Source organism: Manacus candei, unplaced genomic scaffold (genome assembly GCF_025592945.1).
Source record: "Manacus candei isolate 608988 ecotype Guabito, Panama unplaced genomic scaffold, ASM2559294v1 h1tg000031l, whole genome shotgun sequence".
NCBI classification, from domain to species: domain Eukaryota; kingdom Metazoa; phylum Chordata; class Aves; order Passeriformes; family Pipridae; genus Manacus; species Manacus candei.
In genome coordinates this window covers 12,558-36,362 of record NW_026138079.1, presented here as the reverse complement: position 1 = coordinate 36,362, position 23,805 = coordinate 12,558, and the positions used below count along the sequence as shown (strand labels likewise).

The following is a 23,805-nucleotide window of genomic DNA, read 5'->3' as shown; positions in this document are numbered from 1 at the left end:
AAATTAGTATTGCACAGCAGTTAAGGCCCCTCCATTTATATGGCTGACTTTCGTAACTCATTTCTTTGCAGTGTCAGAGGGACTGGATGTAAAGCAGAGATAAAAAGAAGAGGCCGGAGGAGCACAGTCAAAAGGTGGCTTCTCATGTGAGGTCAGAGCCAAGACATGACTTTTGGCTCTAGGTTTACTTGATCATTTGGATGGTTTGGTGGCTTAGTTTTGTGGTTTTGGGGTTTTTTTAAGATGCGGAGCCCTTGGCCCAGCAGCCGATAGGCACCAGAGGGAAGCTGAGCCCGGTGAGGACGGTGAGCAGTGACTGCAGGACACAACTAGATGCTCTTTTGTCGGCAGGGTACTTGTGGTGAATCTGCATAAATACTTGGTTTTTTGTTCTACAGGCAGTGCACCGACTTCTAACGTACAGTCCAGCGTGACAGGGACCCTGCCTGTAAGAGGTCACGGTCAATGGGTGTCAGACAGAAACTACCATGGACCAGCATACTCTTGGACAGTATGTCAGCAAAGAGATTTCCGTTGGGTTTTTATTGCAGGAGACGTACGCAGCCTCGTAGGGCTGAAGCCAACTCAAAATGACGTGATGAACACACGGATTGGTTCTCTTGAGCTCTCCTTGTAGGTAATCGCCGAGTATTAAAAGGATCAGCAATGAAGCATTGAGCTTGTTCGATTGCAGGTGCCATCTGGCTAACATGTGGGAGCAGATGAGCATTGGAGGTGAGTTGGGGAGGCAGCAGGAGGAGCGGGGATCCCCTGCAGCTTTAGAGATGCCATCTAACTTTGTCTCTGGCTCACTCAGGTATCCCAGAAGATGGCAGCCAGAGTGTCCGAGTCCGGTGAGAGCCAGCGACCCGAGGACCTGCCTGGTCGAGAGTGAGTCGAGGGCTCATGGGGTCTGGGGCCACGTGCCACACTACTGAGATACGGTGTCTGGTTTTCTTTCTCGCAGTTGACTGCCGGTAGTCTGACGATGGGAGGACCTCTGAGCCAGCCCAGGTGCCCCTCCTGTGCATGAAAGATGGCTTCGCCTCCCCGGCTCTCGGAAAGATAAGTGCAGGGCAAAGGCCCAGAGAGGGGTTGGGAGTCGGTGCAAGTGTGTGCCTCGCCTGGAGGGATTTTTGAAATGAGTCCGGTGCAAGGCGTATCCTGTGACAGGCTATTTGGGCGCCTGCAAGGAAGGGCTTACTTTTGATCCTTGGATTCACGTGTGCCGGGCAGAGCAGTTGCTGTCTGTGTCCCGTCCTTTGTCTGGTCCCCGTTTTGTGTCACGTGGTGTGTGTGGTGTCTCACTTGGGGTCAGCCTGGACCTGCTCTGCCCTGCTCCGTGCATCAGTGGGTAGATGGTATCGGGCTCCGAGTCTCAGGTCAGCATGTCAGTTCCCTTAGAGAGTCGAGCCGATGGCTGTGCAGTCTGTGAGCAGGATGGTCTTGCAATGCCCTGCTGGGGTGTGTAGAGTCCCGGCTAGGTAGAGTAGCAAAGAGTGTCCGAGGTTTAGAGGTTTTGGCTTTCGTTGAGAGCAATTCCTTAATGTTGGAGAGCTGAGTGTTTGAGCATTTGGCCATTTCATTTGCAGGGGCGGCCTTGGGAGCAGCTGAAGAGAGAGGAGCCTTGGAGGTGAGTTGGGGAGGCAGCAGGAGGAGCGGGGATCCCCTGCAGCTTTAGAGATGCCATCTAATTTTGTCTCTGGCTCACTCAGGTATCCCAGAAGATGGCAGCCAGAGTGTCCGAGTCCGGTGAGAGCCAGCGACCCGAGGGCCTGCCTGGTCGAGAGTGAGTCGCGGGCTCTTGGGGCTGGGCCCACGTGCCACACTACTGAGATACGGTGTCTGGTTTTCTTTCTCGCAGTTGACTGCCAGTAGTCTGACGATGGGAGGAACCTCTGAGCCAGCCCAGGTGCCCCTCCTGTGCATGAAAGATGGCTTCGCCTCCCCGGCTCTCGGAAAGATAAGTGCAGGGCAAAGGCCCAGAGAGGGGTTGGGAATCGGTGCAAGTGTGTGCCTCGCCTGGAGGGATTTTTGAAATGAGTCCGGTGCAAGGCGTATCCTGTGACAGGCTATTTGGGTGCCTGCAAGGAAGGGCTTACTTTTGATCCTTGGATTCACGTGTGCCGGGCAGAGCAGTTGCGGTCTGTGTCCCGTCCTTTGTCTGGTCCCCGTTTTGTGTCACGTGGTGTGTGTGGTGTCTCACTTGGGGTCAGCCTGGACCTGCTCTGCCCTGCTCCGTGCATCAGTGGGTAGATGGAATCTGGCTCCGAGTCTCAGGTCAGCATGTCAGTTCCCTTAGAGAGTCGAACCGATGGCTGTGCAGTCTGTGAGCAGGATGGTCTTGCGATGCCCTGCTGGGGTGTGTAGAGTCCCGGCTAGGTAGAGTAGCAAAGAGTGTCCGGGGTTTGGAGGTTTTTGGCTTTCGTTGTGAGCAATTCCTAAATGTTGGAGAGCTGAGTGTTTGAGCGTTTGCCCATTTCATTTGCAGGGGCGGCCTTGGGAGCAGCTGAAGAGAGAGGAGCCTTGGAGGTGAGTTGGGGAGGCAGCAGGAGGAGCGGGGATCCCCTGCAGCTTTAGAGATGCCATCTAATTTTGTCTCTGGCTCACTCAGGTATCCCAGAAGATGGCAGCCAGAGTGTCCGAGTCCGGTGAGAGCCAGCGACCCGAGGACCTGCCTGGTCGAGAGTGAGTCGAGGGCTCATGGGGTCTGGGGCCACGTGCCACACTACTGAGATACGGTGTCTGGTTTTCTTTCTCGCAGTTGACTGCCGGTAGTCTGACGATGGGAGGACCTCTGAGCCAGCCCAGGTGTCCCTCCTGTGCATGAAAGATGGCTTCGCCTCCCCGGCTCTCGGAAAGATAAGTGCAGGGCAAAGGCCCAGAGAGGGGTTGGGAGTCGGTGCAAGTGTGTGCCTCGCCTGGAGGGATTTTTGAAATGAGTCCGGTGCAAGGCGTATCCTGTGACAGGCTATTTGGGCGCCTGCAAGGAAGGGCTTACTTTTGATCCTTGGATTCACGTGTGCCGGGCAGAGCAGTTGCTGTCTGTGTCCCGTCCTTTGTCTGGTCCCCGTTTTGTGTCACGTGGTGTGTGTGGTGTCTCACTTGGGGTCAGCCTGGACCTGCTCTGCCCTGCTCCGTGCATCAGTGGGTAGATGGAATCTGGCTCCGAGTCTCAGGTCAGCATGTCAGTTCCCTTAGAGAGTCGAGCCGATGGCTGTGCAGTCTGTGAGCAGGATGGTCTTGCGATGCCCTGCTGGGGTGTGTAGAGTCCCGGCTAGGTAGAGTAGCAAAGAGTGTCCGAGGTTTAGAGGTTTTGGCTTTCGTTGAGAGCAATTCCTTAATGTTGGAGAGCTGAGTGTTTGAGCATTTGGCCATTTCATTTGCAGGGGCGGTCTTGGGAGCAGCTGAAGAGAGAGGAGCCTTGGAGGTGAGTTGGGGAGGCAGCAGGAGGAGCGGGGATCCCCTGCAGCTTTAGAGATGCCATCTAATTTTGTCTCTGGCTCACTCAGGTATCCCAGAAGATGGCAGCCAGAGTGTCCGAGTCCGGTGAGAGCCAGCGACCCGAGGACCTGCCTGGTCGAGAGTGAGTCGCGGGCTCTTGGGGCTGGGCCCACGTGCCACACTACTGAGATACGGTGTCTGGTTTTCTTTCTCGCAGTTGACTGCCAGTAGTCTGACGATGGGAGGAACCTCTGAGCCAGCCCAGGTGCCCCTCCTGTGCATGAAAGATGGCTTCGCCTCCCCGGCTCTCGGAAAGATAAGTGCAGGGCAAAGGCCCAGAGAGGGGTTGGGAATCGGTGCAAGTGTGTGCCTCGCCTGGAGGGATTTTTGAAATGAGTCCGGTGCAAGGCGTATCCTGTGACAGGCTATTTGGGTGCCTGCAAGGAAGGGCTTACTTTTGATCCTTGGATTCACGTGTGCCGGGCAGAGCAGTTGCGGTCTGTGTCCCGTCCTTTGTCTGGTCCCCGTTTTGTGTCACGTGGTGTGTGTGGTGTCTCACTTGGGGTCAGCCTGGACCTGCTCTGCCCTGCTCCGTGCATCAGTGGGTAGATGGAATCTGGCTCCGAGTCTCAGGTCAGCATGTCAGTTCCCTTAGAGAGTCGAACCGATGGCTGTGCAGTCTGTGAGCAGGATGGTCTTGCGATGCCCTGCTGGGGTGTGTAGAGTCCCGGCTAGGTAGAGTAGCAAAGAGTGTCCGGGGTTTGGAGGTTTTTGGCTTTCGTTGTGAGCAATTCCTAAATGTTGGAGAGCTGAGTGTTTGAGCGTTTGCCCATTTCATTTGCAGGGGCGGCCTTGGGAGCAGCTGAAGAGAGAGGAGCCTTGGAGGTGAGTTGGGGAGGCAGCAGGAGGAGCGGGGATCCCCTGCAGCTTTAGAGATGCCATCTAATTTTGTCTCTGGCTCACTCAGGTATCCCAGAAGATGGCAGCCAGAGTGTCCGAGTCCGGTGAGAGCCAGCGACCCGAGGACCTGCCTGGTCGAGAGTGAGTCGAGGGCTCATGGGGTCTGGGGCCACGTGCCACACTACTGAGATACGGTGTCTGGTTTTCTTTCTCGCAGTTGACTGCCGGTAGTCTGACGATGGGAGGACCTCTGAGCCAGCCCAGGTGCCCCTCCTGTGCATGAAAGATGGCTTCGCCTCCCCGGCTCTCGGAAAGATAAGTGCAGGGCAAAGGCCCAGAGAGGGGTTGGGAGTCGGTGCAAGTGTGTGCCTCGCCTGGAGGGATTTTTGAAATGAGTCCGGTGCAAGGCGTATCCTGTGACAGGCTATTTGGGCGCCTGCAAGGAAGGGCTTACTTTTGATCCTTGGATTCACGTGTGCCGGGCAGAGCAGTTGCTGTCTGTGTCCCGTCCTTTGTCTGGTCCCCGTTTTGTGTCACGTGGTGTGTGTGGTGTCTCACTTGGGGTCAGCCTGGACCTGCTCTGCCCTGCTCCGTGCATCAGTGGGTAGATGGAATCTGGCTCCGAGTCTCAGGTCAGCATGTCAGTTCCCTTAGAGAGTCGAGCCGATGGCTGTGCAGTCTGTGAGCAGGATGGTCTTGCGATGCCCTGCTGGGGTGTGTAGAGTCCCGGCTAGGTAGAGTAGCAAAGAGTGTCCGAGGTTTAGAGGTTTTGGCTTTCGTTGAGAGCAATTCCTTAATGTTGGAGAGCTGAGTGTTTGAGCATTTGGCCATTTCATTTGCAGGGGCGGTCTTGGGAGCAGCTGAAGAGAGAGGAGCCTTGGAGGTGAGTTGGGGAGGCAGCAGGAGGAGCGGGGATCCCCTGCAGCTTTAGAGATGCCATCTAATTTTGTCTCTGGCTCACTCAGGTATCCCAGAAGATGGCAGCCAGAGTGTCCGAGTCCGGTGAGAGCCAGCGACCCGAGGGCCTGCCTGGTCGAGAGTGAGTCGCGGGCTCTTGGGGCTGGGCCCACGTGCCACACTACTGAGATACGGTGTCTGGTTTTCTTTCTCGCAGTTGACTGCCTGTAGTCTGACGATGGGAGGAACCTCTGAGCCAGCCCAGGTGCCCCTCCTGTGCATGAAAGATGGCTTCGCCTCCCCGGCTCTCGGAAAGATAAGTGCAGGGCAAAGCCCCAGAGAGGGGTTGGGAATCGGTGCGTGTGCCTCGCCTGGAGGGATTTTTGAAATGAGTCCGGTGCAAGGCGTATCCTGTGACAGGCTATTTGGGCGCCTGCAAGGAAGGGCTTACTTTTGATCCTTGGATTCACGTGTGCCGGGCAGAGCAGTTGCTGTCTGTGTCCCGTCCTTTGTCTGGTCCCCGTTTTGTGTCACGTGGTGTGTGTGGTGTCTCACTTGGGGTCAGCCTGGACCTGCTCTGCCCTGCTCCGTGCATCAGTGGGTAGATGGTATCGGGCTCCGAGTCTCAGGTCAGCATGTCAGCTCCCTTAGAGAGTCGAGCCGATGGCTGTGCAGTCTGTGAGCAGGATGGTCTTGCGATGCCCTGCTGGGGTGTGTAGAGTCCCGGCTAGGTAGAGTAGCAAAGAGTGTCCGGGGTTTGGAGGTTTTTGGCTTTCGTTGTGAGCAATTCCTAAATGTTGGAGAGCTGAGTGTTTGAGCGTTTGCCCATTTCATTTGCAGGGGCGGCCTTGGGAGCAGCTGAAGAGAGAGGAGCCTTGGAGGTGAGTTGGGGAGGCAGCAGGAGGAGCGGGGATCCCCTGCAGCTTTAGAGATGCCATCTAATTTTGTCTCTGGCTCACTCAGGTATCCCAGAAGATGGCAGCCAGAGTGTCCGAGTCCGGTGAGAGCCAGCGACCCGAGGACCTGCCTGGTCGAGAGTGAGTCGAGGGCTCATGGGGTCTGGGGCCACGTGCCACACTACTGAGATACGGTGTCTGGTTTTCTTTCTCGCAGTTGACTGCCGGTAGTCTGACGATGGGAGGACCTCTGAGCCAGCCCAGGTGCCCCTCCTGTGCATGAAAGATGGCTTCGCCTCCCCGGCTCTCGGAAAGATAAGTGCAGGGCAAAGGCCCAGAGAGGGGTTGGGAGTCGGTGCAAGTGTGTGCCTCGCCTGGAGGGATTTTTGAAATGAGTCCGGTGCAAGGCGTATCCTGTGACAGGCTATTTGGGCGCCTGCAAGGAAGGGCTTACTTTTGATCCTTGGATTCACGTGTGCCGGGCAGAGCAGTTGCGGTCTGTGTCCCGTCCTTTGTCTGGTCCCCGTTTTGTGTTACGTGGTGTGTGTGGTGTCTCACTTGGGGTCAGCCTGGGCCTGCTCTGCCCTGCTCCGTGCATCAGTGGGTAGATGGAATCTGGCTCCGAGTCTCAGGTCAGCATGTCAGTTCCCTTAGAGAGTCGAACCGATGGCTGTGCAGTCTGTGAGCAGGATGGTCTTGCGATGCCCTGCTGGGGTGTGTAGAGTCCCGGCTAGGTAGAGTAGCAAAGAGTGTCCGGGGTTTGGAGGTTTTTGGCTTTCGTTGTGAGCAATTCCTAAATGTTGGAGAGCTGAGTGTTTGAGCGTTTGCCCATTTCATTTGCAGAGGCGGCCTTGGGAGCAGCTGAAGAGAGAGGAGCCTTGGAGGTGAGTTGGGGAGGCAGCAGGAGGAGCGGGGATCCCCTGCAGCTTTAGAGATGCCATCTAATTTTGTCTCTGGCTCACTCAGGTATCCCAGAAGATGGCAGCCAGAGTGTCCGAGTCCGGTGAGAGCCAGCGACCCGAGGGCCTGCCTGGTCGAGAGTGAGTCGCGGGCTCTTGGGGCTGGGCCCACGTGCCACACTACTGAGATACGGTGTCTGGTTTTCTTTCTCGCAGTTGACTGCCTGTAGTCTGACGATGGGAGGAACCTCTGAGCCAGCCCAGGTGCCCCTCCTGTGCATGAAAGATGGCTTCGCCTCCCCGGCTCTCGGAAAGATAAGTGCAGGGCAAAGCCCCAGAGAGGGGTTGGGAATCGGTGCGTGTGCCTCGCCTGGAGGGATTTTTGAAATGAGTCCGGTGCAAGGCGTATCCTGTGACAGGCTATTTGGGCGCCTGCAAGGAAGGGCTTACTTTTGATCCTTGGATTCACGTGTGCCGGGCAGAGCAGTTGCTGTCTGTGTCCCGTCCTTTGTCTGGTCCCCGTTTTGTGTCACGTGGTGTGTGTGGTGTCTCACTTGGGGTCAGCCTGGACCTGCTCTGCCCTGCTCCGTGCATCAGTGGGTAGATGGTATCGGGCTCCGAGTCTCAGGTCAGCATGTCAGTTCCCTTAGAGAGTCGAGCCGATGGCTGTGCAGTCTGTGAGCAGGATGGTCTTGCGATGCCCTGCTGGGGTGTGTAGAGTCCCGGCTAGGTAGAGTAGCAAAGAGTGTCCGGGGTTTGGAGGTTTTTGGCTTTCGTTGTGAGCAATTCCTAAATGTTGGAGAGCTGAGTGTTTGAGCGTTTGCCCATTTCATTTGCAGGGGCGGCCTTGGGAGCAGCTGAAGAGAGAGGAGCCTTGGAGGTGAGTTGGGGAGGCAGCAGGAGGAGCGGGGATCCCCTGCAGCTTTAGAGATGCCATCTAATTTTGTCTCTGGCTCACTCAGGTATCCCAGAAGATGGCAGCCAGAGTGTCCGAGTCCGGTGAGAGCCAGCGACCCGAGGACCTGCCTGGTCGAGAGTGAGTCGAGGGCTCATGGGGTCTGGGGCCACGTGCCACACTACTGAGATACGGTGTCTGGTTTTCTTTCTCGCAGTTGACTGCCGGTAGTCTGACGATGGGAGGACCTCTGAGCCAGCCCAGGTGCCCCTCCTGTGCATGAAAGATGGCTTCGCCTCCCCGGCTCTCGGAAAGATAAGTGCAGGGCAAAGGCCCAGAGAGGGGTTGGGAGTCGGTGCAAGTGTGTGCCTCGCCTGGAGGGATTTTTGAAATGAGTCCGGTGCAAGGCGTATCCTGTGACAGGCTATTTGGGCGCCTGCAAGGAAGGGCTTACTTTTGATCCTTGGATTCACGTGTGCCGGGCAGAGCAGTTGCGGTCTGTGTCCCGTCCTTTGTCTGGTCCCCGTTTTGTGTTACGTGGTGTGTGTGGTGTCTCACTTGGGGTCAGCCTGGGCCTGCTCTGCCCTGCTCCGTGCATCAGTGGGTAGATGGAATCTGGCTCCGAGTCTCAGGTCAGCATGTCAGTTCCCTTAGAGAGTCGAACCGATGGCTGTGCAGTCTGTGAGCAGGATGGTCTTGCGATGCCCTGCTGGGGTGTGTAGAGTCCCGGCTAGGTAGAGTAGCAAAGAGTGTCCGGGGTTTGGAGGTTTTTGGCTTTCGTTGTGAGCAATTCCTAAATGTTGGAGAGCTGAGTGTTTGAGCGTTTGCCCATTTCATTTGCAGGGGCGGCCTTGGGAGCAGCTGAAGAGAGAGGAGCCTTGGAGGTGAGTTGGGGAGGCAGCAGGAGGAGCGGGGATCCCCTGCAGCTTTAGAGATGCCATCTAATTTTGTCTCTGGCTCACTCAGGTATCCCAGAAGATGGCAGCCAGAGTGTCCGAGTCCGGTGAGAGCCAGCGACCCGAGGACCTGCCTGGTCGAGAGTGAGTCGAGGGCTCATGGGGTCTGGGGCCACGTGCCACACTACTGAGATACGGTGTCTGGTTTTCTTTCTCGCAGTTGACTGCCGGTAGTCTGACGATGGGAGGAACCTCTGAACCAACCCAGGTGCCCCTCCTGTGCATGAAAGATGGCTTCGCATCCCCGGCTCTCGGAAAGATAAGTGCAGTGCAAAGCCCCAGAGAGGGGTTGGGAGTCGGTGCAAGTGTGTGCCTCGCCTGGAGGGATTTTTGAAATGAGTCCGGTGCAAGGCGTATCCTGTGACAGGCTATTTGGGCGCCTGCAAGGAAGGGCTTACTTTTGATCCTTGGATTCACGTGTGCCGGGCAGAGCAGTTGCTGTCTGTGTCCCGTCCTTTGTCTGGTCCCCGTTTTGTGTCACGTGGTGTGTGTGGTGTCTCACTTGGGGTCAGCCTGGACCTGCTCTGCCCTGCTCCGTGCATCAGTGGGTAGATGGTATCGGGCTCCGAGTCTCAGGTCAGCATGTCAGTTCCCTTAGAGAGTCGAGCCGATGGCTGTGCAGTCTGTGAGCAGGATGGTCTTGCGATGCCCTGCTGGGGTGTGTAGAGTCCCGGCTAGGTAGAGTAGCAAAGAGTGTCCGGGGTTTGGAGGTTTTTGGCTTTCGTTGTGAGCAATTCCTAAATGTTGGAGAGCTGAGTGTTTGAGCGTTTGCCCATTTCATTTGCAGAGGCGGCCTTGGGAGCAGCTGAAGAGAGAGGAGCCTTGGAGGTGAGTTGGGGAGGCAGCAGGAGGAGCGGGGATCCCCTGCAGCTTTAGAGATGCCATCTAACTTTGTCTCTGGCTCACTCAGGTATCCCAGAAGATGGCAGCCAGAGTGTCCGAGTCCGGTGAGAGCCAGCGACCCGAGGACCTGCCTGGTCGAGAGTGAGTCGAGGGCTCATGGGGTCTGGGGCCACGTGCCACACTACTGAGATACGGTGTCTGGTTTTCTTTCTCGCAGTTGACTGCCGGTAGTCTGACGATGGGAGGACCTCTGAGCCAGCCCAGGTGCCCCTCCTGTGCATGAAAGATGGCTTCGCCTCCCCGGCTCTCGGAAAGATAAGTGCAGGGCAAAGGCCCAGAGAGGGGTTGGGAGTCGGTGCAAGTGTGTGCCTCGCCTGGAGGGATTTTTGAAATGAGTCCGGTGCAAGGCGTATCCTGTGACAGGCTATTTGGGCGCCTGCAAGGAAGGGCTTACTTTTGATCCTTGGATTCACGTGTGCCGGGCAGAGCAGTTGCGGTCTGTGTCCCGTCCTTTGTCTGGTCCCCGTTTTGTGTCACGTGGTGTGTGTGGTGTCTCACTTGGGGTCAGCCTGGACCTGCTCTGCCCTGCTCCGTGCATCAGTGGGTAGATGGTATCGGGCTCCGAGTCTCAGGTCAGCATGTCAGTTCCCTTAGAGAGTCGAGCCGATGGCTGTGCAGTCTGTGAGCAGGATGGTCTTGCAATGCCCTGCTGGGGTGTGTAGAGTCCCGGCTAGGTAGAGTAGCAAAGAGTGTCCGAGGTTTAGAGGTTTTGGCTTTCGTTGAGAGCAATTCCTTAATGTTGGAGAGCTGAGTGTTTGAGCATTTGGCCATTTCATTTGCAGGGGCGGCCTTGGGAGCAGCTGAAGAGAGAGGAGCCTTGGAGGTGAGTTGGGGAGGCAGCAGGAGGAGCGGGGATCCCCTGCAGCTTTAGAGATGCCATCTAACTTTGTCTCTGGCTCACTCAGGTATCCCAGAAGATGGCAGCCAGAGTGTCCGAGTCCGGTGAGAGCCAGCGACCCGAGGACCTGCCTGGTCGAGAGTGAGTCGAGGGCTCATGGGGTCTGGGGCCACGTGCCACACTACTGAGATACGGTGTCTGGTTTTCTTTCTCGCAGTTGACTGCCGGTAGTCTGACGATGGGAGGACCTCTGAGCCAGCCCAGGTGCCCCTCCTGTGCATGAAAGATGGCTTCGCCTCCCCGGCTCTCGGAAAGATAAGTGCAGGGCAAAGGCCCAGAGAGGGGTTGGGAGTCGGTGCAAGTGTGTGCCTCGCCTGGAGGGATTTTTGAAATGAGTCCGGTGCAAGGCGTATCCTGTGACAGGCTATTTGGGCGCCTGCAAGGAAGGGCTTACTTTTGATCCTTGGATTCACGTGTGCCGGGCAGAGCAGTTGCTGTCTGTGTCCCGTCCTTTGTCTGGTCCCCGTTTTGTGTCACGTGGTGTGTGTGGTGTCTCACTTGGGGTCAGCCTGGACCTGCTCTGCCCTGCTCCGTGCATCAGTGGGTAGATGGTATCGGGCTCCGAGTCTCAGGTCAGCATGTCAGTTCCCTTAGAGAGTCGAGCCGATGGCTGTGCAGTCTGTGAGCAGGATGGTCTTGCAATGCCCTGCTGGGGTGTGTAGAGTCCCGGCTAGGTAGAGTAGCAAGGAGTGTCCGAGGTTTAGAGGTTTTGGCTTTCGTTGAGAGCAATTCCTTAATGTTGGAGAGCTGAGTGTTTGAGCATTTGGCCATTTCATTTGCAGGGGCGGCCTTGGGAGCAGCTGAAGAGAGAGGAGCCTTGGAGGTGAGTTGGGGAGGCAGCAGGAGGAGCGGGGATCCCCTGCAGCTTTAGAGATGCCATCTAATTTTGTCTCTGGCTCACTCAGGTATCCCAGAAGATGGCAGCCAGAGTGTCCGAGTCCGGTGAGAGCCAGCGACCCGAGGGCCTGCCTGGTCGAGAGTGAGTCGCGGGCTCTTGGGGCTGGGCCCACGTGCCACACTACTGAGATACGGTGTCTGGTTTTCTTTCTCGCAGTTGACTGCCAGTAGTCTGACGATGGGAGGAACCTCTGAGCCAGCCCAGGTGCCCCTCCTGTGCATGAAAGATGGCTTCGCCTCCCCGGCTCTCGGAAAGATAAGTGCAGGGCAAAGGCCCAGAGAGGGGTTGGGAATCGGTGCAAGTGTGTGCCTCGCCTGGAGGGATTTTTGAAATGAGTCCGGTGCAAGGCGTATCCTGTGACAGGCTATTTGGGTGCCTGCAAGGAAGGGCTTACTTTTGATCCTTGGATTCACGTGTGCCGGGCAGAGCAGTTGCGGTCTGTGTCCCGTCCTTTGTCTGGTCCCCGTTTTGTGTCACGTGGTGTGTGTGGTGTCTCACTTGGGGTCAGCCTGGACCTGCTCTGCCCTGCTCCGTGCATCAGTGGGTAGATGGAATCTGGCTCCGAGTCTCAGGTCAGCATGTCAGTTCCCTTAGAGAGTCGAACCGATGGCTGTGCAGTCTGTGAGCAGGATGGTCTTGCGATGCCCTGCTGGGGTGTGTAGAGTCCCGGCTAGGTAGAGTAGCAAAGAGTGTCCGGGGTTTGGAGGTTTTTGGCTTTCGTTGTGAGCAATTCCTAAATGTTGGAGAGCTGAGTGTTTGAGCGTTTGCCCATTTCATTTGCAGGGGCGGCCTTGGGAGCAGCTGAAGAGAGAGGAGCCTTGGAGGTGAGTTGGGGAGGCAGCAGGAGGAGCGGGGATCCCCTGCAGCTTTAGAGATGCCATCTAATTTTGTCTCCGGCTCACTCAGGTATCCCAGAAGATGGCAGCCAGAGTGTCCGAGTCCGGTGAGAGCCAGCGACCCGAGGACCTGCCTGGTCGAGAGTGAGTCGAGGGCTCATGGGGTCTGGGGCCACGTGCCACACTACTGAGATACGGTGTCTGGTTTTCTTTCTCGCAGTTGACTGCCGGTAGTCTGACGATGGGAGGACCTCTGAGCCAGCCCAGGTGCCCCTCCTGTGCATGAAAGATGGCTTCGCCTCCCCGGCTCTCGGAAAGATAAGTGCAGGGCAAAGGCCCAGAGAGGGGTTGGGAGTCGGTGCAAGTGTGTGCCTCGCCTGGAGGGATTTTTGAAATGAGTCCGGTGCAAGGCGTATCCTGTGACAGGCTATTTGGGCGCCTGCAAGGAAGGGCTTACTTTTGATCCTTGGATTCACGTGTGCCGGGCAGAGCAGTTGCTGTCTGTGTCCCGTCCTTTGTCTGGTCCCCGTTTTGTGTCACGTGGTGTGTGTGGTGTCTCACTTGGGGTCAGCCTGGACCTGCTCTGCCCTGCTCCGTGCATCAGTGGGTAGATGGAATCTGGCTCCGAGTCTCAGGTCAGCATGTCAGTTCCCTTAGAGAGTCGAGCCGATGGCTGTGCAGTCTGTGAGCAGGATGGTCTTGCGATGCCCTGCTGGGGTGTGTAGAGTCCCGGCTAGGTAGAGTAGCAAAGAGTGTCCGAGGTTTAGAGGTTTTGGCTTTCGTTGAGAGCAATTCCTTAATGTTGGAGAGCTGAGTGTTTGAGCATTTGGCCATTTCATTTGCAGGGGCGGTCTTGGGAGCAGCTGAAGAGAGAGGAGCCTTGGAGGTGAGTTGGGGAGGCAGCAGGAGGAGCGGGGATCCCCTGCAGCTTTAGAGATGCCATCTAATTTTGTCTCTGGCTCACTCAGGTATCCCAGAAGATGGCAGCCAGAGTGTCCGAGTCCGGTGAGAGCCAGCGACCCGAGGGCCTGCCTGGTCGAGAGTGAGTCGCGGGCTCTTGGGGCTGGGCCCACGTGCCACACTACTGAGATACGGTGTCTGGTTTTCTTTCTCGCAGTTGACTGCCAGTAGTCTGACGATGGGAGGAACCTCTGAGCCAGCCCAGGTGCCCCTCCTGTGCATGAAAGATGGCTTCGCCTCCCCGGCTCTCGGAAAGATAAGTGCAGGGCAAAGGCCCAGAGAGGGGTTGGGAATCGGTGCAAGTGTGTGCCTCGCCTGGAGGGATTTTTGAAATGAGTCCGGTGCAAGGCGTATCCTGTGACAGGCTATTTGGGTGCCTGCAAGGAAGGGCTTACTTTTGATCCTTGGATTCACGTGTGCCGGGCAGAGCAGTTGCGGTCTGTGTCCCGTCCTTTGTCTGGTCCCCGTTTTGTGTCACGTGGTGTGTGTGGTGTCTCACTTGGGGTCAGCCTGGACCTGCTCTGCCCTGCTCCGTGCATCAGTGGGTAGATGGAATCTGGCTCCGAGTCTCAGGTCAGCATGTCAGTTCCCTTAGAGAGTCGAACCGATGGCTGTGCAGTCTGTGAGCAGGATGGTCTTGCGATGCCCTGCTGGGGTGTGTAGAGTCCCGGCTAGGTAGAGTAGCAAAGAGTGTCCGGGGTTTGGAGGTTTTTGGCTTTCGTTGTGAGCAATTCCTAAATGTTGGAGAGCTGAGTGTTTGAGCGTTTGCCCATTTCATTTGCAGGGGCGGCCTTGGGAGCAGCTGAAGAGAGAGGAGCCTTGGAGGTGAGTTGGGGAGGCAGCAGGAGGAGCGGGGATCCCCTGCAGCTTTAGAGATGCCATCTAATTTTGTCTCTGGCTCACTCAGGTATCCCAGAAGATGGCAGCCAGAGTGTCCGAGTCCGGTGAGAGCCAGCGACCCGAGGACCTGCCTGGTCGAGAGTGAGTCGAGGGCTCATGGGGTCTGGGGCCACGTGCCACACTACTGAGATACGGTGTCTGGTTTTCTTTCTCGCAGTTGACTGCCGGTAGTCTGACGATGGGAGGACCTCTGAGCCAGCCCAGGTGCCCCTCCTGTGCATGAAAGATGGCTTCGCCTCCCCGGCTCTCGGAAAGATAAGTGCAGGGCAAAGGCCCAGAGAGGGGTTGGGAGTCGGTGCAAGTGTGTGCCTCGCCTGGAGGGATTTTTGAAATGAGTCCGGTGCAAGGCGTATCCTGTGACAGGCTATTTGGGCGCCTGCAAGGAAGGGCTTACTTTTGATCCTTGGATTCACGTGTGCCGGGCAGAGCAGTTGCGGTCTGTGTCCCGTCCTTTGTCTGGTCCCCGTTTTGTGTTACGTGGTGTGTGTGGTGTCTCACTTGGGGTCAGCCTGGGCCTGCTCTGCCCTGCTCCGTGCATCAGTGGGGAGATGGAATCTGGCTCCGAGTCTCAGGTCAGCATGTCAGTTCCCTTAGAGAGTCGAACCGATGGCTGTGCAGTCTGTGAGCAGGATGGTCTTGCGATGCCCTGCTGGGGTGTGTAGAGTCCCGGCTAGGTAGAGTAGCAAAGAGTGTCCGGGGTTTGGAGGTTTTTGGCTTTCGTTGTGAGCAATTCCTAAATGTTGGAGAGCTGAGTGTTTGAGCGTTTGCCCATTTCATTTGCAGGGGCGGCCTTGGGAGCAGCTGAAGAGAGAGGAGCCTTGGAGGTGAGTTGGGGAGGCAGCAGGAGGAGCGGGGATCCCCTGCAGCTTTAGAGATGCCATCTAATTTTGTCTCTGGCTCACTCAGGTATCCCAGAAGATGGCAGCCAGAGTGTCCGAGTCCGGTGAGAGCCAGCGACCCGAGGACCTGCCTGGTCGAGAGTGAGTCGAGGGCTCATGGGGTCTGGGGCCACGTGCCACACTACTGAGATACGGTGTCTGGTTTTCTTTCTCGCAGTTGACTGCCGGTAGTCTGACGATGGGAGGAACCTCTGAACCAACCCAGGTGCCCCTCCTGTGCATGAAAGATGGCTTCGCATCCCCGGCTCTCGGAAAGATAAGTGCAGTGCAAAGCCCCAGAGAGGGGTTGGGAGTCGGTGCAAGTGTGTGCCTCGCCTGGAGGGATTTTTGAAATGAGTCCGGTGCAAGGCGTATCCTGTGACAGGCTATTTGGGCGCCTGCAAGGAAGGGCTTACTTTTGATCCTTGGATTCACGTGTGCCGGGCAGAGCAGTTGCTGTCTGTGTCCCGTCCTTTGTCTGGTCCCCGTTTTGTGTCACGTGGTGTGTGTGGTGTCTCACTTGGGGTCAGCCTGGACCTGCTCTGCCCTGCTCCGTGCATCAGTGGGTAGATGGTATCGGGCTCCGAGTCTCAGGTCAGCATGTCAGTTCCCTTAGAGAGTCGAGCCGATGGCTGTGCAGTCTGTGAGCAGGATGGTCTTGCGATGCCCTGCTGGGGTGTGTAGAGTCCCGGCTAGGTAGAGTAGCAAAGAGTGTCCGGGGTTTGGAGGTTTTTGGCTTTCGTTGTGAGCAATTCCTAAATGTTGGAGAGCTGAGTGTTTGAGCGTTTGCCCATTTCATTTGCAGGGGCGGCCTTGGGAGCAGCTGAAGAGAGAGGAGCCTTGGAGGTGAGTTGGGGAGGCAGCAGGAGGAGCGGGGATCCCCTGCAGCTTTAGAGATGCCATCTAATTTTGTCTCTGGCTCACTCAGGTATCCCAGAAGATGGCAGCCAGAGTGTCCGAGTCCGGTGAGAGCCAGCGACCCGAGGACCTGCCTGGTCGAGAGTGAGTCGAGGGCTCATGGGGTCTGGGGCCACGTGCCACACTACTGAGATACGGTGTCTGGTTTTCTTTCTCGCAGTTGACTGCCGGTAGTCTGACGATGGGAGGACCTCTGAGCCAGCCCAGGTGCCCCTCCTGTGCATGAAAGATGGCTTCGCCTCCCCGGCTCTCGGAAAGATAAGTGCAGGGCAAAGGCCCAGAGAGGGGTTGGGAGTCGGTGCAAGTGTGTGCCTCGCCTGGAGGGATTTTTGAAATGAGTCCGGTGCAAGGCGTATCCTGTGACAGGCTATTTGGGCGCCTGCAAGGAAGGGCTTACTTTTGATCCTTGGATTCACGTGTGCCGGGCAGAGCAGTTGCGGTCTGTGTCCCGTCCTTTGTCTGGTCCCCGTTTTGTGTCACGTGGTGTGTGTGGTGTCTCACTTGGGGTCAGCCTGGGCCTGCTCTGCCCTGCTCCGTGCATCAGTGGGTAGATGGTATCGGGCTCCGAGTCTCAGGTCAGCATGTCAGTTCCCTTAGAGAGTCGAGCCGATGGCTGTGCAGTCTGTGAGCAGGATGGTCTTGCGATGCCCTGCTGGGGTGTGTAGAGTCCCGGCTAGGTAGAGTAGCAAAGAGTGTCCGGGGTTTAGAGGTTTTGGCTTTCGTTGAGAGCAATTCCTTAATGTTGGAGAGCTGAGTGTTTGAGCATTTGGCCATTTCATTTGCAGGGGCGGTCTTGGGAGCAGCTGAAGAGAGAGGAGCCTTGGAGGTGAGTTGGGGAGGCAGCAGGAGGAGCGGGGATCCCCTGCAGCTTTAGAGATGCCATCTAATTTTGTCTCTGGCTCACTCAGGTATCCCAGAAGATGGCAGCCAGAGTGTCCGAGTCCGGTGAGAGCCAGCGACCCGAGGGCCTGCCTGGTCGAGAGTGAGTCGCGGGCTCTTGGGGCTGGGCCCACGTGCCACACTACTGAGATACGGTGTCTGGTTTTCTTTCTCGCAGTTGACTGCCAGTAGTCTGACGATGGGAGGACCTCTGAGCCAGCCCAGGTGCCCCTCCTGTGCATGAAAGATGGCTTCGCCTCCCCGGCTCTCGGAAAGATAAGTGCAGGGCAAAGGCCCAGAGAGGGGTTGGGAATCGGTGCAAGTGTGTGCCTCGCCTGGAGGGATTTTTGAAATGAGTCCGGTGCAAGGCGTATCCTGTGACAGGCTATTTGGGCGCCTGCAAGGAAGGGCTTACTTTTGATCCTTGGATTCACGTGTGCCGGGCAGAGCAGTTGCTGTCTGTGTCCCGTCCTTTGTCTGGTCCCCGTTTTGTGTCACGTGGTGTGTGTGGTGTCTCACTTGGGGTCAGCCTGGACCTGCTCTGCCCTGCTCCGTGCATCAGTGGGTAGATGGAATCTGGCTCCGAGTCTCAGGTCAGCATGTCAGTTCCCTTAGAGAGTCGAACCGATGGCTGTGCAGTCTGTGAGCAGGATGGTCTTGCGATGCCCTGCTGGGGTGTGTAGAGTCCCGGCTAGGTAGAGTAGCAAAGAGTGTCCGGGGTTTGGAGGTTTTTGGCTTTCGTTGTGAGCAATTCCTAAATGTTGGAGAGCTGAGTGTTTGAGCGTTTGCCCATTTCATTTGCAGGGGCGGCCTTGGGAGCAGCTGAAGAGAGAGGAGCCTTGGAGGTGAGTTGGGGAGGCAGCAGGAGGAGCGGGGATCCCCTGCAGCTTTAGAGATGCCATCTAATTTTGTCTCTGGCTCACTCAGGTATCCCAGAAGATGGCAGCCAGAGTGTCCGAGTCCGGTGAGAGCCAGCGACCCGAGGACCTGCCTGGTCGAGAGTGAGTCGAGGGCTCATGGGGTCTGGGGCCACGTGCCACACTACTGAGATACGGTGTCTGGTTTTCTTTCTCGCAGTTGACTGCCGGTAGTCTGACGATGGGAGGACCTCTGAGCCAGCCCAGGTGCCCCTCCTGTGCATGAAAGATGGCTTCGCATCCCCGGCTCTCGGAAAGATAAGTGCAGGGCAAAGGCCCAGAGAGGGGTTGGGAGTCGGTGCAAGTGTGTGCCTCGCCTGGAGGGATTTTTGAAATGAGTCCGGTGCAAGGCGTATCCTGTGACAGGCTATTTGGGCGCCTGCAAGGAAGGGCTTACTTTTGATCCTTGGATTCACGTGTGCCGGGCAGAGCAGTTGCGGTCTGTGTCCCGTCCTTTGTCTGGTCCCCGTTTTGTGTCACGTGGTGTGTGTGGTGTCTCACTTGGGGTCAGCCTGGACCTGCTCTGCCCTGCTCTGTGCATCAGTGGGTAGATGGAATCTGGCTCCGAGTCTCAGGTCAGCATGTCAGTTCCCTTAGAGAGTCGAGCCGATGGCTGTGCAGTCTGTGAGCAGGATGGTCTTGCGATGCCCTGCTGGGGTGTGTAGAGTCCCGGCTAGGTAGAGTAGCAAAGAGTGTCCGGGGTTTGGAGGTTTTTGGCTTTCGTTGTGAGCAATTCCTAAATGTTGGAGAGCTGAGTGTTTGAGCGTTTGCCCATTTCATTTGCAGGGGCGGTCTTGGGAGCAGCTGAAGAGAGAGGAGCCTTGGAGGTGAGTTGGGGAGGCAGCAGGAGGAGCGGGGATCCCCTGCAGCTTTAGAGATGCCATCTAATTTTGTCTCTGGCTCACTCAGGTATCCCAGAAGATGGCAACCAGAGTGTCCGAGTCCGGTGAGAGCCAGCGACCCGAGGACCTGCCTGGTCGAGAGTGAGTCGAGGGCTCATGGGGTCTGGGGCCACGTGTCACACTACTGAGATACGGTGTCTGGTTTTCTTTCTCGCAGTTGACTGCCGGTAGTCTGACGATGGGAGGACCTCTGAGCCAGCCCAGGTGCCCCTCCTGTGCATGAAAGATGGCTTCGCCTCCCCGGCTCTCGGAAAGATAAGTGCCGGGCAAAGGCCCAGAGAGGGGTTGGGAGTCGGTGCAAGTGTGTGCCTCGCCTGGAGGGATTTTTGAAATGAGTCCGGTGCAAGGCGTATCCTGTGACAGGCTATTTGGGCGCCTGCAAGGAAGGGCTTACTTTTGATCCTTGGATTCACGTGTGCCGGGCAGAGCAGTTGCGGTCTGTGTCCCGTCCTTTGTCTGGTCCCCGTTTTGTGTCACGTGGTGTGTGTGGTGTCTCACTTGGGGTCAGCCTGGACCTGCTCTGCCCTGCTCCGTGCATCAGTGGGTAGATGGAATCTGGCTCCGAGTCTCAGGTCAGCATGTCAGTTCCCTTAGAGAGTCGAGCCGATGGCTGTGCAGTCTGTGAGCAGGATGGTCTTGCGATGCCCTGCTGGGGTGTGTAGAGTCCCGGCTAGGTAGAGTAGCAAAGAGTGTCCGGGGTTTGGAGGTTTTTGGCTTTCGTTGTGAGCAATTCCTAAATGTTGGAGAGCTGAGTGTTTGAGCGTTTGCCCATTTCATTTGCAGGGGCGGTCTTGGGAGCAGCTGAAGAGAGAGGAGCCTTGGAGGTGAGTTGGGGAGGCAGCAGGAGGAGCGGGGATCCCCTGCAGCTTTAGAGATGCCATCTAATTTTGTCTCTGGCTCACTCAGGTATCCCAGAAGATGGCAACCAGAGTGTCCGAGTCCGGTGAGAGCCAGCGACCCGAGGACCTGCCTGGTCGAGAGTGAGTCGAGGGCTCATGGGGTCTGGGGCCACGTGTCACACTACTGAGATACGGTGTCTGGTTTTCTTTCTCGCAGTTGACTGCCGGTAGTCTGACGATGGGAGGACCTCTGAGCCAGCCCAGGTGCCCCTCCTGTGCATGAAAGATGGCTTCGCCTCCCCGGCTCTCGGAAAGATAAGTGCCGGGCAAAGGCCCAGAGAGGGGTTGGGAGTCGGTGCAAGTGTGTGCCTCGCCTGGAGGGATTTTTGAAATGAGTCCGGTGCAAGGCGTATCCTGTGACAGGCTATTTGAGCGCCTGCAAGGAAGGGCTTACTTTTGATCCTTGGATTCACGTGTGCCGGGCAGAGCAGTTGCTGTCTGTGTCCCGTCCTTTGTCTGGTCCCCGTTTTGTGTCACGTGGTGTGTGTGGTGTCTCACTTGGGGTCAGCCTGGACCTGCTCTGCCCTGCTCCGTGCATCAGTGGGTAGATGGAATCTGGCTCCGAGTCTCAGGTCAGCATGTCAGTTCCCTTAGAGAGTCGAGCCGATGGCTGTGCAGTCTGTGAGCAGGATGGTCTTGCGATGCCCTGCTGGGGTGTGTAGAGTCCCGGCTAGGTAGAGTAGCAAAGAGTGTCCGGGGTTTGGAGGTTTTTGGCTTTCGTTGTGAGCAATTCCTAAATGTTGGAGAGCTGAGTGTTTGAGCGTTTGCCCATTTCATTTGCAGGGGCGGTCTTGGGAGCAGCTGAAGAGAGAGGAGCCTTGGAGGTGAGTTGGGGAGGCAGCAGGAGGAGCGGGGATCCCCTGCAGCTTTAGAGATGCCATCTAATTTTGTCTCTGGCTCACTCAGGTATCCCAGAAGATGGCAACCAGAGTGTCCGAGTCCGGTGAGAGCCAGCGACCCGAGGGCCTGCCTGGTCGAGAGTGAGTCGAGGGCTCATGGGGTCTGGGGCCACGTGCCACACTACTGAGATACGGTGTCTGGTTTTCTTTCTCGCAGTTGACTGCCGGTAGTCTGACGATGGGAGGACCTCTGAGCCAGCCCAGGTCCCCCTCCTGTGCATGAAAGATGGCTTCGCATCCCCGGCTCTCGGAAAGATAAGTGCAGGGCAAAGGCCCAGAGAGGGGTTGGGAGTCGGTGCAAGTGTGTGCCTCGCCTGGAGGGATTTTTGAAATGAGTCCGGTGCAAGGCGTATCCTGTGACAGGCTATTTGGGCGCCTGCAAGGAAGGGCTTACTTTTGATCCTTGGATTCACGTGTGCCGGGCAGAGCAGTTGCGGTCTGTGTCCCGTCCTTTGTCTGGTCCCCGTTTTGTGTCACGTGGTGTGTGTGGTGTCTCACTTGGGGTCAGCCTGGACCTGCTCTGCCCTGCTCCGTGCATCAGTGGGTAGATGGAATCTGGCTCCGAGTCTCAGGTCAGCATGTCAGTTCCCTTAGAGAGTCGAGCCGATGGCTGTGCAGTCTGTGAGCAGGATGGTCTTGCGATGCCCTGCTGGGGTGTGTAGAGTCCCGGCTAGGTAGAGTAGCAAAGAGTGTCCGGGGTTTGGAGGTTTTTGGCTTTCGTTGTGAGCAATTCCTAAATGTTGGAGAGCTGAGTGTTTGAGCGTTTGCCCATTTCATTTGCAGGGGCGGTCTTGGGAGCAGCTGAAGAGAGAGGAGCCTTGGAGGTGAGTTGGGGAGGCAGCAGGAGGAGCGGGGATCCCCTGCAGCTTTAGAGATGCCATCTAATTTTGTCTCTGGCTCACTCAGGTATCCCAGAAGATGGCAACCAGAGTGTCCGAGTCCGGTGAGAGCCAGCGACCCGAGGACCTGCCTGGTCGAGAGTGAGTCGAGGGCTCATGGGGTCTGGGGCCACGTGTCACACTACTGAGATACGGTGTCTGGTTTTCTTTCTCGCAGTTGACTGCCGGTAGTCTGACGATGGGAGGACCTCTGAGCCAGCCCAGGTGCCCCTCCTGTGCATGAAAGATGGCTTCGCCTCCCCGGCTCTCGGAAAGATAAGTGCCGGGCAAAGGCCCAGAGAGGGGTTGGGAGTCGGTGCAAGTGTGTGCCTCGCCTGGAGGGATTTTTGAAATGAGTCCGGTGCAAGGCGTATCCTGTGACAGGCTATTTGAGCGCCTGCAAGGAAGGGCTTACTTTTGATCCTTGGATTCACGTGTGCCGGGCAGAGCAGTTGCTGTCTGTGTCCCGTCCTTTGTCTGGTCCCCGTTTTGTGTCACGTGGTGTGTGTGGTGTCTCACTTGGGGTCAGCCTGGACCTGCTCTGCCCTGCTCCGTGCATCAGTGGGTAGATGGAATCTGACTCTGAGTCTCTAAGGGAACTGACATGCTGACCTGAGAGTCGAGCCGATGGCTGTGCAGTCTGTGAGCAGGATGGTCTTGCGATGCCCTGCTGGGGTGTGTAGAGTCCCGGCTAGGTAGAGTAGCAAAGAGTGTCCGGGGTTTGGAGGTTTTTGGCTTTCGTTGTGAGCAATTCCTAAATGTTGGAGAGCTGAGTGTTTGAGCGTTTGCCCATTTCATTTGCAGGGGCGGTCTTGGGAGCAGCTGAAGAGAGAGGAGCCTTGGAGGTGAGTTGGGGAGGCAGCAGGAGGAGCGGGGATCCCCTGCAGCTTTAGAGATGCCATCTAATTTTGTCTCTGGCTCACTCAGGTATCCCAGAAGATGGCAGCCAGAGTGTCCGAGTCCGGTGAGAGCCAGCGACCCGAGGACCTGCCTGGTCGAGAGTGAGTCGAGGGCTCATGGGGTCTGGGGCCACGTGCCACACTACTGAGATACGGTGTCTGGTTTTCTTTCTCGCAGTTGACTGCCGGTAGTCTGACGATGGGAGGACCTCTGAGCCAGCCCAGGTGCCCCTCCTGTGCATGAAAGATGGCTTCGCATCCCCGGCTCTCGGAAAGATAAGTGCAGGGCAAAGGCCCAGAGAGGGGTTGGGAGTCGGTGCAAGTGTGTGCCTCGCCTGGAGGGATTTTTGAAATGAGTCCGGTGCAAGGCGTATCCTGTGACAGGCTATTTGGGCGCCTGCAAGGAAGGGCTTACTTTTGATCCTTGGATTCACGTGTGCCGGGCAGAGCAGTTGCGGTCTGTGTCCCGTCCTTTGTCTGGTCCCCGTTTTGTGTCACGTGGTGTGTGTGGTGTCTCACTTGGGGTCAGCCTGGACCTGCTCTGCCCTGCTCCGTGCATCAGTGGGTAGATGGAATCTGGCTCCGAGTCTCAGGTCAGCATGTCAGTTCCCTTAGAGAGTCGAGCCGATGGCTGTGCAGTCTGTGAGCAGGATGGTCTTGCGATGCCCTGCTGGGGTGTGTAGAGTCCCGGCTAGGTAGAGTAGCAAAGAGTGTCCGGGGTTTGGAGGTTTTTGGCTTTCGTTGTGAGCAATTCCTAAATGTTGGAGAGCTGAGTGTTTGAGCGTTTGCCCATTTCATTTGCAGGGGCGGCCTTGGGAGCAGCTGAAGAGAGAGGAGCCTTGGAGGTGAGTTGGGGAGGCAGCAGGAGGAGCGGGGATCCCCTGCAGCTTTAGAGATGCCATCTAATTTTGTCTCTGGCTCACTCAGGTATCCCAGAAGATGGCAGCCAGAGTGTCCGAGTCCGGTGAGAGCCAGCGACCCGAGGGCCTGCCTGGTCGAGAGTGAGTCGAGGGCTCATGGGGTCTGGGGCCACGTGCCACACTACTGAGATACGGTGTCTGGTTTTCTTTCTCGCAGTTGACTGCCGGTAGTCTGACGATGGGAGGACCTCTGAGCCAGCCCAGGTGCCCCTCCTGTGCATGAAAGATGGCTTCGCCTCCCCGGCTCTCGGAAAGATAAGTGCAGGGCAAAGGCCCAGAGAGGGGTTGGGAGTCGGTGCAAGTGTGTGCCTCGCCTGGAGGGATTTTTGAAATGAGTCCGGTGCAAGGCGTATCCTGTGACAGGCTATTTGGGCGCCTGCAAGGAAGGGCTTACTTTTGATCCTTGGATTCACGTGTGCCGGGCAGAGCAGTTGCGGTCTGTGTCCCGTCCTTTGTCTGGTCCCCGTTTTGTGTCACGTGGTGTGTGTGGTGTCTCACTTGGGGTCAGCCTGGACCTGCTCTGCCCTGCTCCGT

The 23,805-nt window shown here is 57.0% G+C and overlaps 1 long non-coding RNA gene across 1 annotated transcript; it reads left to right on the top strand.

Annotated features, from left to right (window-relative positions):
- The first annotated feature begins 673 nt into the window (after window positions 1-673).
- Window positions 674-23,103, top strand: LOC127472716 (uncharacterized). The gene is made up of 10 exons (XR_007905126.1): window positions 674-891; window positions 1,865-2,462; window positions 3,360-3,430; window positions 3,513-3,586; window positions 3,662-4,259; window positions 5,157-5,227; window positions 9,716-9,871; window positions 13,540-13,587; window positions 18,082-18,701; window positions 22,380-23,103. It is a non-coding gene; the product is annotated as an uncharacterized LOC127472716 (long non-coding RNA).
- The last annotated feature ends 702 nt before the right edge of the window (window positions 23,104-23,805 follow it).